At 42.1% G+C, this 21,290-nt stretch overlaps 1 protein-coding gene across 1 annotated transcript in view; it reads right to left on the minus strand.

Annotated features, from left to right (window-relative positions):
- The window catches only part of sli (slit guidance ligand), a 1,279,943-nt gene that overhangs the window by 844,003 nt on the left and 414,650 nt on the right, over nucleotides 1-21,290 (minus strand). The gene's annotated exons all lie outside the window — the stretch shown is intronic.

Below are 21,290 nucleotides of genomic sequence, written 5' to 3' on the forward strand. Positions count from 1 at the left end.
AGCTAATAGCGCTAACCGTTACGCTACGAAGACGGACATAAACATGATTGATGATATCTAATCAGGTAAAATAATAGAAAATATGAACTCATAAGTTATATAACTACTAGCTGATGTACCCGTGCTTCGCTACGGAATTCTACATGGTATACAGAATTCTGGGTTAGGCAGTGCAAGATTGTATTAAATTGCATAGCTCTTAACGTTACCTTACGAACGTGACGGGGAAGTCACCAAACGTCTTTTCTCATATGAAGACTGGGTTAGGGAATATTCATTGTAATGGCAGGCCCTCTTGCCTACCATCAGTCACAATCAGGTTGGGGAGATTTCATAATAATGGCAGACACTCACTCCCCACCTGCCTTGTAACATCCTCAGAAACTCTGTCTTAGTGGTTTCCCAACTGAAATGAATATAGGTCACTACAATGACGGCAGTAGGAATGGCGAAATGAGAAGAAATGCTTTCGTATGAAATACTCGATCAAATGAAAAACCACAGATTTTCTCACTTCTAACGAACAGTACTACGCTGCCAATCTAACAGTCCAAAGTTCCAAATCTGGAATGACCATGCCGCAAACAGCTGTGATCCGTGAACACTATTTGTCTTTTTTCGGCGGGGCGGGGATTTAATAGTGGAGAGTACCAGGGCAGAAACTATGCACTTTTACTAATCTGTTTCCTAGGAGTACCCGATGAGCCAGAAAATCTCAACTCACAGCACTGCCGGCGGAAAAATCTATCTGACTTGGAGGCAAATGTTTCCTTCAAACCAGAGGAGAAACCCCCTCTTCACTGCTAATTTGGAATAAAATGAATGCAGAATTTAGTAAAAGTGAAGAGGAAGAAGCTTTTCTTAAGAAACAGCCCTTTTCAGGGTTGAATTTTTTAGTTACTTAGTGAATTGAGGTGCTATAATTTGGAACAGGCCTAAATTTGTAATTCTAGGCCAGGTCATAAGGGAGCCTCTGCCTTACGTGTGTGCACATTCATCATCATCATCATCATCATCATCTGTTTACCCTCCAGGTTCGGCTTTTCCTTCGGACTCAGCGAGGGATCCCACCTCTACCGCCACAAGGGCAGTGTCCTGGAGCTTCAGACTCTTGGTCGGGGGATACAACTGGGGAGTATGACCAGTACCTCGCCCAGGCGGCCTCACCTGCTATGGTGAACAGGGGCCTTGTAGAGGGATGGGAAGATTGGAAGGGATAGGCAAGGATGAGGGAAGGAAGCGGCCGTGGCCTTAAGTTAGCTACCATCCCGGCATTCGCCTGGAGGTGAAGTGGGAAACCACGGAAAACCACTTCGAGGATGGCTGAGGTGGGAATCGAACCCACCTCTACTCAGTTGACCTCCCGAGGCTGAGTGGACCCCGTTCCAGCCCTCGTACCACTTTTCAAATTTCGTGGCAGAGCCGGGAATCGAACCCGGACCTCCGGGGGTGGCAGGTGTGCACACTGCTCATTCAAAACAGCGCGTCACAGTAGGGGTCGAATAGCTGGAATACTATGATAAACCATTGTGTTACGTACCAGCATTATCAGAAAATGTGTGAACCAGAGGAATGACATGCTAGAGGAGAAAGTTTTATTTAACTCCCCAGCTCTTCCCCGCCAATATTCAGACAGGCTGTTATACTTGGTGCCGGCCCCGTGGTGTAGGGGTAGCGCGACTGCTTCTTAACCCGAGGCCCCGGGTTCGATTACCGGCCAGGTCAGGGATTTTTACCTGCAACTGAGGGCTGGTTCGAGGACTACTCAACCTACGCGATTACAACTGAGGAGTTATCTGACGGTGAGATGGCGGCCCCGATCTAGAAAGCCAAGAATAACGGCCGAGATGATCCGTCATGCTGACCACACGACACATCGTGATCCGTAGACTTTCGGGCTGAGCAGCGGTCGCTTGGTAGGCCAGGGTCCTGTTGCACCATGGGGTTTGGTTATACTCGGTACGCAGCAGTAATCCCATCTATCGGAGCTGGTTATCAGCATAGGAGACAGAGAACACCACTACACACAATGGTCAATGTAATGCTATTGTTGATCAATATTATGCGCTTTCGATATTGTAGGCCCTCAAATTTAGTTTTCTTCGCACTCTAAAATACCACTCTTATCATAGTCGGTACGGTAAAACTGAATAAAACAAATGATCAGAAATTGTATTCTGTATAACTTTTGTTATGTAGTACTTTTCGATAGGACCAATAACATAGGTCGTCGCCATAAGACCTATCTGTGTCGGTGCGACGTAAAGCCCCTAGCAAAAAAAAAATAACATAGGTATTTAAAAATTATATATTAGGCGCTTCCCCATAAACTACAATTTCATCCAGGGTGAATAAAATTGTAAAACTGTATTTTCTTATTCCCCGAATCTATATACGATTTTCACTAAATTCTGTTAACCCATTTTCTCGTGGCTCGGCGTTGAAATGGACTTAGCAACAAAAATACAAATTCCTGAATATTTTTTATCATAGCCGGTATGGTAAATATATATAAGACATAAACGACCGGAAAAGCAATTATATATAACTTTAGTTCTATAGCATTTATCGACAGGGCCACTAATAATATAAATATTTGAGAATTACATTTTAGGCCCTCCCCTAAACTACCATTTCACTGAGCATGAATGAAATTATTTATAGCCTAGATTGCACCGGCTCCCGACTTTACATACCGAATTTCATTAAATTATCTTCAGCCGTTTTCTCGTGATGTGTGGACAGACAGACAGACAGACAGACAGACAGACAGACAGACAGAAATTGCGGAAAAGTAAAGTGTGTATTTCCTTGTTACTGTGGACATGGCCGATACAGAAATACCATTCTTTTCAAATTCTGAGCAATATACAGACAAAATTATTATTTTATATATATAGAAGACTACAGTAGCTGATGTACCCGTGCTTCGCTACGGGATTCTCAGAAAGACTGACTTGGTGGTTTTCCTAACTGAATTCAACATAGGTCATTACAAAAACGTCAGTAGGAATGTAGCGATTGAAAGCAATGTTATCATATAAAATACTCGATCAAATGAAACACCGCACAGTTTCTCACTTTCAACGAACAGTACTACAGTGCCGATCTAACAGTCCAAAATTCCAGAGCTGGGATGACCAGGCCGCAGACTGCCGTAAATACTCCTCTGTCATTATTCCGTTAAATATTCACACTACTCATTCCAATCAGTGCCTCAGAGTAGGGATTGAATAGCTCGAATGCTATGATAAACCAGTGTGTTACGTGCCAGTAATATCAGAAAATGTATGAACCAGAGGAATGGCATGCTAAAGAAGAAAGTTATCTAATTCCCCAGCTACTTCCCGCCAATATACAGGCAGGCTGTTACACTCGGTACGACCGGGCGAGTTGGCCGTGTGGTTATGGGCGCGCAGCTGTGAGCTTGCATCCGGGAGATAGTGGATTCGAACCCCACTGCCAGCATCCCTGAATATGGTATTCCGTTGTTTCCCATTTTCACACCAATCACACCAGAAGGTACCTTAATTAAAGCCTAGGCCACTTCCTTCAAACCCCTATTCCTTTCCTATCCCATCGTCGCCATAAGACCTACGTGTGTCGGTCCGACGTAAAACAAATTAAAAAACCTCGTTACGCTGCAGTAATCCTATATATCGGGAATGAGTGGAAACAGAAGAACAATGGTCAATGTAATGTTACTGTTGATAAAGTTTATGAGCTTTCTATATTGAAGGCCTTCACATTAGTTTTCTTTCGACTCTTTAATATTAGGGCGTCTTACAAAATTATTTATATCGTAGACTGTAGTTCCTTATTTTCAGACTTTACACACCTATTTTCACTAAATTCTGTTTACCCATTTTCTCGTGACTCGGCGCTGATATGGACTTAGTAACAAAAATCCAAATTCATGAATATCTCTGTGATTATATGCGGTACGGTAACAATGTATAAGACATAAGTGATAGGAAATTTAATAACTTCTTACATAATTACTACTTACTTACGACATAACTAAAGTTATGCTAGTTATGTAGTATTTATCGATACGACCACTAATAACGTAAATAACGTATTTGAGAATTACATTTAAGGCCTTCCCCTGAACTACAATTACCCTCAGCGTGAATAAAATAATGTATAGCCTAGATTGTAGTGGTTCATCACCCGACTTTACATACCGATTTTCATTAAATTCTCTTCAGCCGTTTTCACGTGACGCGTGTACAGACAGACAGACAGACAGACAGACAGACAGACAGACAGACAGACAGACAGACAGACAGACAGACAGACAGACAGACAGACAGACAGACAGACAGACAGACAGACAGACAGACAGACAGACAGAAATTACGGAAAAGTAAAAAAATGCATTTCCTTGTTACTGTGGACATGACCGATACAGAAATAACATTCTTTTAAAATTCTGTGCAATGTAAAGACAAAACTCTTATTTTATATATATACTAGCAAGATACCCGTGCTTCGCTACGGTATTATACGGAAATTTATAATTGAATGCTTATTGTTTTAGATATATAATCCGCCGAAATTCGCGATCTGACCCGTTTTCTGCGAGAATCCGCCAAAATTCGCGATCTGACTCGTTTTCTAATAGATTACGGCAAGTTTCCTCCCATTTTTCAATCTTTCTTTCCAGCAAACGATTTCGTACTTCCCGGGCTAGGTCCAGGTATTCCACCCAGTTAGTTGGGTCCCTAAATCTTTGCCATCTTTTCCTATAAGCATTTTTAATATGGATCAAATCCTTCAGGGGATCTGTCGTGGTGTCGTCTTGGGTGCCTTGGCGGTAGCCTACTGAACCCGCGGCCGAACTGCATTCTTAGTCATTAGCCGTCCAGGACCCGTTTCCAGCGTGGTCCGCACATGTGACGACGGTCCAGAACATTATTATTATTATTATTATTATTATTATTATTATTATTATTATTATTATTATTATTATTATTATTATTATCATTATTATTATTGTACGTTCTGGACCCCACAGCAATATGCAAGACCGCTACTTGGCGGTAAATTACATCTGCTGCCATTGTCATTGTTGACAATGTGACCAGCACCATTGTCGCGCGTAGGCAAGTGTGCGGGATTTCTGGCGATACGAATGACATACCTCCGTGTATTAGTGACCTTATTATAGAGGTGAACAATTTGACGGTCAATATCATTCCTATCGTTTATTTCAAATGTGTTTAAATTTTTATTTATTTGCCAGGAGAATCTACTCTAATCTAAGAACGTTCTCCGAAGGAAAAGATGGCTGTTGAAAAAGAACCCAGGAAAGATTAAAAACGATCGGTTTATGATCAGAATAAGTACATCGAAAGTCAACAGCCTGTTTCCTATCATTCGACAGGATCAGGAATGGAATGAATAAAGCCCCATCTAGCGGCGACAATATGAATTGTGCCGGCTGCCGAAGCTCCCCTCTGGGGCAATGATCGATGAGTGACAAATGAAATGAAATTTTGGACAGTGTTGCTGGAATGAATGATGACAGGGAAAGCCGGAGTATCCGTAGAAAAACCTGTCCCGCCGCCATTTTGTCCAGCACGAATGTCACATGGAGTGACCGGGATTTGAAACACGGAACCCAGCTGTGAGAGGCCGGCGCTCTGCCGCCTGAGCAACGGAGGCTCCTTATAAGTACATTATGAACAGTAAAATCAATTGGTCACACCGCCTTTTACACCCCACCGCCGTTAAGTTTATTTACCCCCACCCCCCAAAAAATTAAAAGAAGGTGTGTTTCTTTATGTTTAAAGGAGATTCCAAATACCAATGTTCACGTTTATTACCTTCAGTTTTGAGATATAAGTATCCCCTTAAAAATAATTCACTTTTTTTAACTTCCTTTCACACTTCCCCCCCCCCCCTCACAAAGTGATATTAAGGCAAAAATACTTGTTCCTTTAATAGTAAAGGATCTTCTAAATACCAATTATCACCACTCTAACCTCTTTAGTTTTTGATTTATGTGTCCTCATGGAAGGAATTCAGCTCCTTTTCACTCCCGCCCCCCTTCCCAAGATTGTTTCCCCCCCCAAAAACGCGCTTTTCTTTGTTTTTAAAAGAGATCAAAATACCAATTTTCACGTCTGTAACAACTTTAGTTTTTATTAGATGTATGTATTCTCATACAATTAAGTCAATTAATTTTTTCAATCCTTTAACCCCCAAACCCCCTTTTCCGAGAATACGTGTTTGTTTACGTTTAAAGCAGATTGCAAAAATCAAATTTCACGTGTGTAACATCTTCATTTTTGAGATATCAGTAGCCTAATTAAAAGAATTCAACACCATTTTCAGTCACTTTTACCCCCCCCCCCCCCACTTCCCAAGTGGTATTTCCGAAAACTAAAAATACACGTTTCTTTATTTTTAATAGAATAAAAAAATTACCATTTTTCACTTCTGTAACATGTTAAGTTTTTTGAGATATACTGTATAAATTCTCATTTTAAAATTTCACCCCTTTTTAGTTCCCCTTAAGTGGAGTTTCCAAAGACAAATCACCTATGTTTCTTTACACTTAGAGGAGATTCCAAATACCCACTTTTTACGTCTGTAACATTTTACGCTTCCCAGATATTCTGTAGATATAGTCTTTCAAAAAATTCACCCCAATTTGCCACTCCTGTTTAACCGCCATGAATTGAATTTTCCAAAATCAAAAATATACGTGTTTCTTTATTTTTAAAGGAGATCCCGTTTACAAATTTTCAGTTCTGTAATATCTTCAGTTTCTGAGATATATGTATCCTCATTAAAGGCATTCAACCCATTATTCACCCTTTTACACCCCTCCTACTGGGATTTAGAGAAAACAAAGAAATACGTGTTTCTTTATTTTTAAAGGAGATTCTAAATACCAAATTTTACATATATAAACTTTAAAAGTTTTGAGATATAGATACACTCATTTTAAAAATTTCATCCCCCATTTCACCCCCCCCCCCATTATTTTGATTTTCCCAAAACGACAAAATACCTTTCTTTATTTTTAAAGTAGATCTCAAATACCAATTTTCAGGCCTGTAATTTATTAAGTTTCTAAGATATAAGTATTCTCTTTAAAGGCATTCAACCCAATTTTCACCCCCTTTTCACCCCTCCTATTGGGATTTTCCGAAAACAAAAAACTACGTGTTCCTTGATTTATAATGAAGATTCAAAATACCAATTTTTACATCTCTAAACTTTAAATCTTTTGAGATATAGATGCACTCATTCTAAAAATTCACCCCCCTTTTCACCCTCGCAATAATTGGATTTTCCAAAATCAAAAAAATTTGTGTTACTTTATTTTTGAAAGCGATCAAAAGTACCAATTTTGAGATCTGTAATATCTTCAGTTTCTGAGATATAAGTATTCTCTTTAAAGGCATTCAACCCATTTTTCACCCCTTTTTACCCCTCCTATTGGGATTTTCCGAAAACAAAAAAGTACGTGTTCCTTTATTTTTAATGAAGATTCTAAATACCAATTTTTACATCTCTAAACTTTAAAACTTTTGAGATATAGATGCACTCATTTTAAAAATTCACCCCCCTTTCACCCTCGCATTAATTGGATTTTCCAAAAACGAAAATATACGTGTTTCTTTATTTTTGACAGCGATCGAAAGTACCAATTTTGAGGTCTGTAATATCTTCAGTTTCTGAGATATAAGTAGCGGTATCCTGATTAAAGGCATTCAACCCATTTTTCACCCTTTTTCACCCCTCCTATTGGGATTGTCTGAAAACAAAAAAATACGTGTTTCCTTATTTTTAAAGAAGATTCTAAATACCAATTTTCACATCTGCAGACTTTTAAAGTTTTGAGATATAGACACACTCATTTTAAAATTTCACCCCCCTTTTCACCCCCTTAGCGACGGAATATCCAAAAATCCTCTCTTAGCGAGCACCTACATTATAATATGAATATATCCCCAAAATTTCATTTCTTTATGTCCAGTAGTTTTGGCTCGGCGATGATGAATCAGTCAGTCAGTCAGTCAGTCAATCAGGACAAGCTACTTTATATATATAGATAGATATATACCTACCTCCTTAGTAACTATCTAATGCACTTTCTGAAACCCTGATAGCAATGTATTAAATTTTCTACCTGTTCGAAATACCTACGTGTATTGCGTAGAATATCATCCTATGAAGTATATGTTCTAAAACGGTATTGCTTAACCAAAGTGGTAAATGTGCAATTAATTCATCTGGAAAGACATGGTTTCGATTCCCCGTCAGGATGTCAAAAATTTAGAAACGAGACTTCCATTCCTTGGGAGGCCTTGGGGTTCACTCACCCTACACCAAAAATCAGTGCCAGGTTAATTCCTGGGAGCAACGGTTTTTAACTTCGTGTGGCTATTTCTAGCCGAGTGCAGCCCTTGTAAGGCAGATCCTCCGATGAGGGTGGGCGGCATCTGCCATTTGTAGGTAACTGCGTGTTATTGTGGTAGAGGATAGTGTTATGTGTGGTGTGTGAGTTGCAGGGATGTTGGGGACAGCACAAACACCCAGCCCCCAGGAATTGGAATTAACCAATTAAGGTTAAAATCCCCGACCCGGCCGGGAATCGAACCCGGGACCCTCTGAACCCAAGGCCAGTACGCTGACCATTCAGCCAACGAGTCGGGCGGGAACAATGGTGACCGAGCTTAGAGCTAAGCACTCTCTACCACTTAATGCCGAAGTTACGGCCCTTGTAGCCTATATGGAGGTCGCCTTATTTGGCTCCTATAGAAAAGAATTCATTTGAATACTGATTCAACAAGAATTAAGCTCACCCAGAGGCATCCTTGAAGAACAACAGGTCAGAGTACTACCTAAAGATTTGATGTTTGAATAATCTATGATGTCTCCTAAGAGACAAGCTTGCATTGCCTACAAATAAGTAATTAATTAAAAGTGGTGTCTGGGGTGACGGAATACATCCAAGATGGCCGCCGATTGATTTTTTTTTAATTTATTCACGAAGCGCAAGATACAGCTACACTGAGCAAATTTCACTTGCACTGTCAACAGACTATTTAACAAACGTAAACTTTCATAATAAAATATAACAAACATAACAAAATATAACAAGATCAGGTACACATCCTACTAATAACTGTCCAAATCGAAAACCATGAGAATGTCCATGTTCATAGCCGAGTCGTCGTGGGTCAAGATGGCGGTATAATCCCTTCACATCAACTTATCTTTAAGATACTATTTACACACCTCTCGAATTCACTTTTATTTGATGCTATATCAAGCTCTTGTCTCCTATTAATATGGTTAAAGAGTGTTGGGAGGCGGATTAGGAAAGATCGTTGAAGTATTGAGTGCTGAGTGTGGGGAATGTGGAGAAGGTCTTTGGTTCTGGTGGAGCGGGAAGGAACGCGGAGAGAGAAGAGAGAAACAAGATGTTTCGAGCGGTAATGTCCATTTAAGATCTCGTGGAGGAAACTCAGGTCAGCTACCTGTCGCCTGATGTGCAGCGGTGACACATTAATTGCCATTAATACCTGCTGCGTAGACAGATTTCTGAGCTTGGGTTTTCTGTTCCTTACAATTGCAGCAAAGAAGGACACTGCTCTGTCTAACTGCTTAGTATTGGAGGGGGCGGCTGTTGTCCAAATCGGAGAGCAGTAGTTTAAGAGAGGTTGAACGATCGTGAGGAAGAAGTGACGAAGAGCAATGGGGTCAGAAATGTCTGTGAAGCGATAGAGAATGCCTAGTAATTTCATAGCCTTGGTTGTATATGTTTCTATATGGGTCTTAAATTGTAATTTTGTATCGAATATTACACCTAGGTCACGCTGTTGCGTAACCACGGTGATGGGCTTGTCGAGTAGGTAATATGATGTCGGTAGAGGAGATTTACGCAGTGTTATGGTCATGTGGCTGCATTTTTGTGGATTGGGGATAAGTTTCCAAGTACGGCACCAGTTCGAGAGGGCATTAAGTGAGGACTGTAGCAGAGCTGCATCTACTGGATTCCTGATCTCCCTAAATATCTTGCAGTCGTCAGCAAAGAGTAGGGTATTCGCTGTTTCGTTGAGTTCGGACGGCAGATCGTCCATAAACAAAGAAAACAGCAAGGGGCCAAGAGTACTGCCTTGTGAGACACCGGAGGTGACTGGTAACCATGAGGATGAAGTGCCTGATATTACCACTCTCTGCCAACGGTTATGTAGGAAGTCAGCAAGACGGGTCAAAAGACTGTCATGTATATTAAATCGTTCGGAGAGTTTATGGAGCAACAGAGTATGGTCAACAGAATCGAAAGCTTTCGAAATGTCAACGTAGCAGATATCCAGCTGTGATTTAGCTGCAATGGCGTGTGATGCAAAGCTGTGCAGAGTGGCCAGGTTTGTTAGACAAGAGCCACCTGGTAGAAAACCATGCTGCTTGGTTGAGATATACGGCAAAGTGAATGCGAGGAGACGCTGGTGTATAATTTTTTCAAAGATAAAGGATAGTGTGGGGAGAATAGAAATTGGTCGGTAAGATGAAACATTAAATTTGTTGCCTGATTTGAGAAGTGGAACAATATTTGCCTGTTTCCAGGTAACAGGAAAATAGCCCGCGGCAAAACATCTGTTAAATGTTGGGATGTGGCAAATCTGACAGAGCGCACGAAAGAAAATATGGAAAAATCGTTTCGATCTTAATAATAACGATTTATAAACTAATTTTAGTGTTATAAGTAAACAAGTCTTAAGATAATTTCTTCATAAAAGGTAACCTTAATGTTACCTTTAATTCCAAGTTGGAATGCACGAAACTGTTCAATTCGCTCTAATGGTGGTTTTCAAACTGAATGAAAAATGTTATCTTCATTGACATATACGATATTATATCAGCTACTACATTAAGTTAAAGGACTCATCACCATTTTTATCCCCTGAGGTTCGATTAAAATTCTTTGACACTTAGTGGTTTTATATCCAAGTCACAAGCTGTAACCAAATCTTGAACCGGCGACGAGGCACGGAAGGTGCTTCACTTTCCGGGTACATGAATAACCCCTTGTCGTGCTATTCATAGGCAACTATTCAAGCACAATTGTCTGGCAAGTAGCATGATAAAATTCAGTTACGCCTACTCTTCACCGATAAGGTCTCTTTCTATATTCCTTAGAACTAAGCTACTGTAGATGTGAGAACATTCAGCCTGAGCGATCGTCGGGCGACGTGGACGCCATTCATAGCCATTCGCCTGCCTTTTCTCTCCTACGTACGCTTCCTAAAATCCTTCTAGAAGGATTTTAAGATTACCCGTCCTGGAAAGATTTTAAGATTGGCAGGAGGGCTGGTATGTACATGTATCTCACCTAATAACGTGAAGCGTGATAACCAAGGAACTGTCTGATATGAGAAACAGAAGACTTGGTTAGGTAAGCGAAGCAACATGCTGACCACGTAGTACTCCAATAATCTGCCTGGGCAGACCAAGGCTCAGATGGGCTGTTTGATCATGGTTCTTTTCGTAGAGTTGGTACAATTTGACTCTTGGGTTGCCCAAAACACAATATATCTGTAAATTTGCTTGGGCAGGTTAAACAACGTAAAAATAATTGTTAGATAGAAATGAAACAAAAACTAATGACGAATATTGTGAAAATAACCAGCAAGAGACACTAATGTAAGATATAAAGGAATGTGACAACTTACATGAAATATGTGACGAAAGTAATAAGCGTCCGAAAGAGAATATACGCTGCAATATTATGCAAAGAGGGAAAGGAATGCTACATGTTCCGACTGTCAAGTTATCATCTTCATTCACAGGGAGAATTACTACACTGCCTGACAAAAAATGTTAAGCACAAGAAGGAGTGGTTGAAAGTGAATGAAATTACATATACTAAAACACCACGTGCCTTTATTGAACTAATTACAATATGGGATGAAGGAGACAAGGCCGTTGGCAGTTAACAGATGGAATGTTGGCGCCATGTCAGTAGGGTGTCGCAAACCCCCAACCCCCTGGCCGCAATGCATACCCTTATGCGGTTCGGAATGGTGTACAGTTGTTGCAGCTGCCCCTCCAGATCCCGCAGGTTGGTATTGGGATGGAGTCCCCTTCCAATGTCATCCCACACATGTTCATTGCTAGAGAGGTTTCGGGGCCACAGAGGACCTCAACACGCTCTAGGCAGTCAGACGCATGTGCTGTGCGTAGACGTGCTTTTTCATTATCTTGTTGGAACACTGTCCCAGGGTGCTTTGCCATATGGGGCAGGACGTGCGGTCGCAGAATGTCTGCGACATATCTCTGTGCCGTCAAAGTCTGCCGAGACACTATTAGAGGTGACCTAACGCATATCTACCGCTCCCCGCACCATAATGCCAGGGTTTACACCTGTGAGTCTTTCCACAACATGGGCAGTATCTGTCATCTGCCCTCGACGCCGCCAAACCCGCACAAGATTGTCATCAGAGGTTATGAAGAAGCGGAACTCATCACCGAATATGATGCGACGTCAGTCGTCCTCTGTCCATGCCTACCGGGCAAGGTACCACTCCAAACGCAGACGTTGGTGTTCTGGTGTCAATGACAACCGACGCATGGGGTGTTTGAACCCCAATTAGGAGGATGCGATTCGTCGATGTACTGTGCGGGAACTCACAGGATGTTGTAGAGTTTCCAGTACCTGTTCGAGGATGGTGGGTGCCGAAGTAACGGGATCCTGCAATGCTTGGCGCACTATACGACGGTCCTCCCTCGGGGTGGTGTTTCTTGGTCGACCCGAACCTGCACGACGTGATTGGGTGCCCCCCATGTACCCACTGAGTCCAACATCGGGCCACTGTGACATCTGAATGGCTCACATGCCTGGCAATTACACGATACGACCAACCAGCCTCATGCAGTCCCACAATGCGGCTTGTGTAAAATGCTGTAAATTAGTGGTTAGGACGTCTAACGCGTCTGCGAGGCATTGCGGGTGCTTCGTACTGTACGTAGTCCTCTCTGCACGTCTTGCTTAACTGTCTTCCTCACAGCAGCTGACTGGTAACAACTTAACAACAGGACGGTGGCATTACGAATGCACTCTGGTGGGCGTTCTACACATTACAGATCCTTGTAAACCTAATCATTTACTCACACATCAATAGTATGCATGTATAACAAAATGGGATAATGTTGGCCCTCCCCCTTTGGGTGCTTAACTCTTTTTGTCAGACAGTATATTTACTTGTGTTTAGGAATGGAGTTTCAGTTGTGTTGAGTTGAGTTTGAGTTTCAAACAGTACGAATGAACGCCCATGCGTATACCCGCCAAACCCCACAGAATTTTCGGTAAAAAGGTGAAATTTCGGGTCTTTTAACGATCATCTTATTTCATAACCAGGAATCTTAAAATGAAACAAAAGTTCGATCCCGAGGAAAGCAGTCTGTTCGGAGTGTTCGTCTTATCCTTAAGTTTCTGGCAAACTGTGAAGTAGAGAGATAGCATATTATTTTTATTAAGTTCCACTCCAACTAATCCAATGTTCCTATTCTAGCCCTATATGCTACTGTAAACCATACTATTTCTTATTTATTTTTTATCCCATGGATAAACGGCCACGAAGAGTCATGGGCTACCAAGCGACCGCTGCTCAGCCCTAAGACCTGCAGATTACGAGGTGTCGCGTGGTCGTCGCGATGAATCCTTTCGATTGTTGCCAAATGTATGCATAAGTCTTTTTCGGTTTAACCAAGAGATGACGCCAGTTATCAGATCGCAGCATATGAATTTGACACATACGTCAGTTTGTACGTCTGACATTAACCTACCAACACACACAAGTTGAGTCCGCCAAACACTAGCGTCTGTGTTGTATCGTTCAGTGATTATGTCGACGTTTGTACCTGAAAAAGAACATTTGGGCACGCATTGCTTTTCTTATTTAATCAAAAGAAAAGGGCTGTGGAAAGTCATCGTTTGCTGGTAGAAACATGTGGTGAACACGCTCCATCGATTAGAACATGTGAGACAATTTAAACGTGGTGATTTCAATACGAATGGCAGTGCACGCTCTGGTAGCAGTATTATGTATTATGAACTCTTGAAGCCCGGCAAAACCGTTAACGCACAACGCTACCGCCAACAAATGATCAATTTACATCACGCATAGATCGAAAGTTCGGCTCAATAGCTAAATGGTTAGCGTGCTGTCCTTTGATCATAGGGGCCCCGGGTACGATTTCCCCGATCTGGCGCAATCTCTTCTCATCAATGGAGCACGCGCTCGCGGAGCAGCTCTTCAGCAATTTCGAGGAAATTGGAAAATGGCTCGACGAATGGTTTGCCGCAAAAGACAAGCATTTTTTTCTGGCATGGTATCCATAACTTACCTAAAAGATGAGCTAAGTCTGTAGAAGCCGATGACCAATATTTTGAACAAAGAAAAATGAATTTCCCTTGATAATTACGTGTTTTATTCACCACAGAAACCGATAAAAACATATGCATTTCTGGACCGGAGCCGCTATCTCACCGTCAAATAGCTCATCAACTGTGTTCAAGTAGGCCGAGCTGACCTCGCAAAAGCCCTCAAATTCAGGTAAATAGTCCTTGTCCTAGCCTGGAATCAGCAGGCACGCTACCGCCTACCGCGCGGCGGCAATTTATATATTTATTCATTTATTTAGTACTTATTTTTCTTTCTTTCTCCGTTTTTTGGTCTTAATTATCACGGGTTTGCACTTATGAGGGGTTAAGGCCATTTTAGCGTCGGATGCCCTTCCTGTCGTCAACGCTATGTGAAGGGATTTGTTCACTATTTCGTGTTTTTGTGGTGGTTTGTAGTGTTGTGTTTTGTGTGACCGAAGATGTGTACTAAGATGAGCATTGATGACAAAAACACCCAGAATCAGAATTTGAGGAATTTAAAAAACGCGGCTAAAATCCCGGTCGGGAATCGAAACCCGAACCCATGAACCAAAGACCAGTACGTTGACAGTTCAGTCAAGGACCCGGACGTAATTCAAAAGTTATTGATAAACATAAAATTATAATTCTGTTTGTACACTTCAGCATTTTTGCCTCATATTGCCTCATACTGCGTTTTTTTAAAACTCAGATTATGTACCGGTACACTAAATTCGAATGTGTGACGATATCACGGGAAAACGACTTAACAGATCTTGTCGAAACTCAGTAGGGCCTATAAAGTTCAGGGTTAGCTGGGTTGTGCACTGCACTATATATTCCTTCAAGGAAGTAGTTTTTGCAGGAAATTATATTAATAACTTCAATATCTGGCCAGCCGAGGGGACTGCTGTCCGGCTAGATAGTGTGTCACGTGGTAGGCGTGTGGATATTCCTAGCCGTATTACTTGGCTTTCTGAGCACCGCCTGTCATAACAAACAACTCCTTAGTCTCACAAGGCTGAGTAAGACTCGTTCCAGCCCTCAGTCTCGAATTAAATTCCTTGAACGCCCCAGGAATTACCCGGGACCTCCAGGTAATAGGCAGACATCCAACCTCTGCACAACTAGGTTCGCCCATATTAATAATTTCTGAAAGCACATTTCAAACAGCCCATAGATAAAACTCATTGTAAAGCTCATCCGTGACATACACTGGCGGGGAAAAACAACTATTCAAACACCAAAAAGGGGTCGTACTAGATTAACGAACGTTGGTAGGCGTGTTTATACATCTGAAAGATGATTCAAAATTCCCGCAAATCGCATTAGCGTGGCGCAAGTAGCGGCCCCATGACGTTGCACATCAGGTTTGCTTTCAATACGGGCTGTACTATGTGGGAGCGTTAGTTACCTGTGAGATTGGACGGAGTGAATGTGAGTGGGTCAAAAATGCCTTTACGACGACAAAGAGGCCAATATCAACAGCTCACTGCGGTTGAACGAGGCCGTACAATAGGGCTACGTGAAGGTGGATTTTCCGTCCACGCTATTGCAGAATGACTTGGCAGGAATGTCTCCACCGTGCTTGCGTGCTGGCAGCAGTAGTCTCGAGAAGGTACGCTCGCAAGAATACCGGGCTCTGGACGACCCCGTGGCACCACCGAGAGGGAGGACCGTATTCGGCGTATGACTGTGGTGCAGCGGACTGCGTCTGCAGCAGCAATTCTAGCAGCAGTTGGCACCACAGTGACGCAACGAACTGTTTGAGATCAGTTACTTGAAGAACACTTCCGAGCCAGACGCCCTGCGGCGTGCATTACACTTACCTCAAACCATCGCCGTCTGCGAATTCAGTGGTGTCAAGCGAGAGCTCATTGGAAAATAGAGTGGTGGTCCGTTGTGTTTTTCGATGAAAGTCGGAGTTGCCTTGGTGCCAGTGACGGCCGTGTGTTGGTTAGAAGGTGACCGGGTGAGCGCCTGCATTTCACCTGTCTGCGGCGTCGACACACTGGACCTACACAGGGAATTCAGATCTGCGGAGCAATTTCCTTTCTTTGCTATATGTTTTACGTCGCACCGACACAGATAGGTCTTATCGCGACGAAGGGATAGGATAGGCCTAGGAATGGGAAGGAAGTGGCCGTGGCCTTAATTAATGTACAGCCCCAGCATTTGCCTGGTGTGAAAATGGGAAGAGCAATTTCCTATGACCGTAGAAGCACTCTCGTGTTTATCCCACGCACCCTGACTGCAGATGTGTACGTCCGTCTGGTGATTCGACCTGTTACTCTGCCATTCATGAACAACATTCCCGGGGGTGTTTCCCAACAGGATAATGCACGCCCTCATGCCGCTCTTGTAACCCAGTGTGCTCTACAGAGTATCGACATGTTGCCTTGCCTGCTCGATTGCCCGATCTGTCACCAATCGTGCATGTATGGGACATTATTGGACGACAACTCCAGCGTCATACACAACCGGCATTAACCATCCCTGTATTGACAGACCAAGTGCAACAGGCATGGAACTCCATCCCACAACCTGTACGATACATTGCATGCACAATTGCATGCCTGCATTCAACAGTCAGGCGATTACACCAGTTATTAATGGACCAGCATGGCACATTTGCGATGGCTTTTCTCGTACGGATATTAACCTGTAGTCTTGTACTGTTAATCAATTAAATATGTTAACTCAAGAAATATATTGCCAAAATTTCCGTATTCTACATTCCTTATTTCATGGTGTTCGGATATTTTTTCCGCCAGTGTGTAAAATGAGCAGATAGTAGTGATACAATCCGAACGTAGATTTCAAGACTTGAAGCAGATGATGGAGTTTACTACTACATTAAATAAAACAACAAAATGTAACGCCTTTCACATAAAATAATGGCCGCTTTAAGAGAAATTATTCCTAGAATCACTTGTACTATACTGAAATTCAACTGAAGAGCTTAGGAAAAGTATCCTTCCGCACGTGAGCACGTCCCCTGTTCCTCCTTCCCGTCTCCGTTCTCCATATGATTATTATTATTATTATTATTATTATTATTATTATTATTTGTACTGTGCTTTATATTCGTATATTATTATTATTAGTATTATTATTATTATTATCTAATACGCCAAGGATCCTATTCCCATACCGTGTTAAGGCCCTTCCTATTTTATTTACGGGGAGTGCTGAGCTGACACATCGACCTTTCGCTGGAGACTTGGATTTTCCGTGGAGATTAAATTCCACGCGAGTGAGCGGCGCAAACACTGTACACAGAAACGCCGGTCAGCTGCGCGGTGTTTTTCACCACGTCTTCCACAGTCCACAGCGGATTCTCATCTCGTAGGCTACTGTAAACGTTTAAAACAATTTGGTATAGATTTCCTACTTAATTTTTTTCCCACTTTTGTTAGCTTTAAAGTATTTCACAGGGGACTCAAGCGTCACAGCATCACACACGTCTTGCTCACAGCTGGCAGCCATTATCAATACTCAACATGCTGTTGCAGCCAGTATTGCCAACAGTTCTTCAACGTCGCACATATTATGCGAACTTATCAGCAATGGAATGAACTAGAAAAAAGCTTACTAAGTACACAGCGCACTAAGATACCAATATCATATTAAATAATTATTATTTTGCTACATACACCTCTGAGAACAATAACTATTCATAGCCATCTACGTATGAAATATAAGAGTTGGTAACGAACCCGAATAATATACAACCTGTGATATATTTTCCATATTTATACAGGGATATTTTTAAATTCGTCAAGTCAGTTCACCAGAATGTCTAACCAAACTGAAGGAAGCTCCTGACTTCAGGAACAAGTAACAAACCTAGGGAACTATTTGGCGCTGCGGAAGCCTTTTCACCGACCAGAAGTCTGACTAACATCAAAGGGACCGTTAAGGTCTTAAGTTGACTCTTAGTATAGTCCAACATAATAAGTCACTTTCTAACATGGTGGTTTACAATTCGTTCGCATCCTTCGTGGGGTTCAGTGGCTTGTGTAATCACTACGTGTCACTCACCATATAAACCTAACGGTCCAACCTTACGGACTAGATTTCTTTTCTTTGTGCTTTACGTCACACCGACACAGATAGTATTCTGGCGACGACGGGATGGGAAAGGGCTAGAAGCATGCGACCATGGTGTTAATTAAGGTATAGCCCCAGAATTTGCCTAGTGTGCAAATGGCAAACCACGGAAGTTCGTCTGCAGGACTGCTGACAGTGGGGTTCGAACCCACTATCTCCCGAATACAAATGGACTAGAGTGTTAGTTATGATATTTATCTTTCATTGCAGTACATATCAGCTGCAGGCAACATTATTAACTGGATTATGTATGAACCGCCCGATACGGGACAAATTATTAATAATTCTTCCTGGCAGACTTGAAACGCTGATCAGATCGTACATCTGTATGAGTAAATCCTCTCCATTTGTCTTCGCATCGTCATGATCAATAGCAATAGGCCCTCAAAATTGAGCAACCTCACCCCGTATTTAGTGGACATCATGAAACGAACAACATGGCAAAGGAACAAGAATCAAGTACAGATATTCATAGAAATAACAGTTTGGACGTGAACGACGATTTAAACCCTTTAGTTCTGTTAACGGAGCCTCCGTGGCGCAGACGGCAGCGCACCGGCCTCTCACCGCTGGGTTCCGTGGTTCAAAACCCCGGTCAATCCATGTGAGATTTGTGCTGGACAAAGCGGAGGTGGGACAAGATTTTCTCCGGGTACTCCGGTTTTCCCTGTCATCTTTCATTCCAGCAACACTCTCCATTATCATTTCATTGCATCAGTCATTCATTAAACAATGCTCAGAGGAGTGCGACAGGCTTCGGAAGCCGGCACAATTCCTATCCTCGTCGCTATATGGGGGCTTCATTCATTCCATCCCTGACCCGATCGAATGACTGGAAACAGGCTGTGGATTTTAATTTCAGTTCTATTAAAACAACGTGCGTGTTCTGACAGCTCGCAGCACGTCGCGCCGAGCAAAGGAGCGGGAGCAGTGTGTTGCCACATGATCCGGCTGGAGTTCCTACAATTACAATCAAAGCCTCTCGCTCTATGCTAGGCGCTGCGGTAAATAATATCCATGTATGGGGATCATGAGAGCGTGAGAATAACATTAAATATTGTTGCTATTATTCCAACGTGGCTCAGCAGAAATTTTATCAGCTCAAACATCTTACGACATGCTCCTCATTCTCCTCTCTCACAGGCTTTTGTCAGTCTACCTTCGGACGATTGATTTCGTTTTGAGGTAGATTTCAGAATCAGAATGGCACTTTGAGTAGCCTGTTCAATATTTTGGGTTCAAATCCGGGTGAGAATGGGAGAAATATCTACGAGATTTTTTGTATGTAATGAGAAGAAATCGGATCCTACCATAGGCGTCGGCACAATTGAAGATGCCAGCTACAATTGAAACTAGCGTTGTGATAGGTCAGATCCCGTCTTTCTTCTTGTCCCTTCAAATGCCTTTGAACTTGCGATCAACAGTCATGGGAATTTTTCTTATTGAAATTCGAAGCAAGATGAAAACCTTATGTATTCTAACCACAGGTCGTGATCTTTAATTTCTAAAATATAATATGCTTTGTCCAAAATTTCCACTACCGTAAACTAAAATGGCCATCATGATAACCATACACGTATTAACACTTATTAACACAATAGCACTACAAATATTTAGCTGATTTCAAAAACGCACAGTACAGGTAATGATGCTATCACTCAAGGCAGACACTGTTATATAGTTCAGCCACATGTGCTATGGTATCAGTTACTAATCGGCAACGTGGAACTGAGACCGACCGCCTCAAGGAGCTTTAAGACAGAGGGTTAGGAAAAGGCCGAGTGCGCGTCTAGCTGGGATTGGCTGAAGTGTGAACTGGTTGCCATATAACTGCCACCTCTTACTACCACTCTGGAAGCTGTCAGAACACGCACGTTGTTTTAATAGAACTATAAAACTAAGCACTTCCGCGCCGATCCGAATTTACACATGGAACATTCAGTAGGTATAGATTGGGAACGAAATTGACTCTTCAGATAGACTACTAGTGACACAGATGCATTTTACCAACTTCCTGCAAAAACCTCATTAGTTGCTCCAAAAACTGCTTACGTGGGTACACCGCCGTCGTCCTGTCGTAGTCAAAATAATGGGAACAATCGTACAGATATTGAACCGTTCGTTCTTGCTGTTATTTTTGCTGAATATTTTGTTGTTGGAGGAACTAAGGATACTGCAGGGAAATTACATCCGATTCTAACAGGACGATTGATCTTTAGTGAGAAATTAATTCCCTATCAACACATTCTGGACATTAAAGCTCTGATGAAAATTGACAGCATAAATGTTGACACAACGTTTAGTTAAAAACGAAATTCGAAAGGAAATTCATTGCGATGTTCCCGTTTACCCAGTGAAGCGATTTACAAAGAAGCTTCCAAATATAGACACACGACCAATTTCAATCTGTCTCATAAAATTTCGTGCCCAACACCTTCCCCAGTATCCGAACGTGGACTGTCCCGTGTACAAGAAGTGGTCCGAAATCAAATACCGTATGACTCAGAATAATGTATCTCAAAATGTAGCGATCAATATGCACTCTAACATAAATTATTCTACCGATCTAATGGTTCCAGCTTTCAATTAGCAAAGCAGGGAATAATTTCTCCTCTCACACAATCAGCTGGTCCGCCTCCAGCTGACTCCCAACCTCACCTACCGTGCACAGGTACTGTATCTCGCGGGCTAACTTTCAGTCTTGGCAGCCAGAACAGTCTTCTCAGCAAGTAAACAAACTGACCAAATCGCATTTAGCTCACAGCACCATCATCAACAATAATATTAG

This window comes from Anabrus simplex, chromosome 2, assembly GCF_040414725.1.
Source record: "Anabrus simplex isolate iqAnaSimp1 chromosome 2, ASM4041472v1, whole genome shotgun sequence".
NCBI classification, from domain to species: Eukaryota; Metazoa; Arthropoda; class Insecta; order Orthoptera; family Tettigoniidae; genus Anabrus; species Anabrus simplex.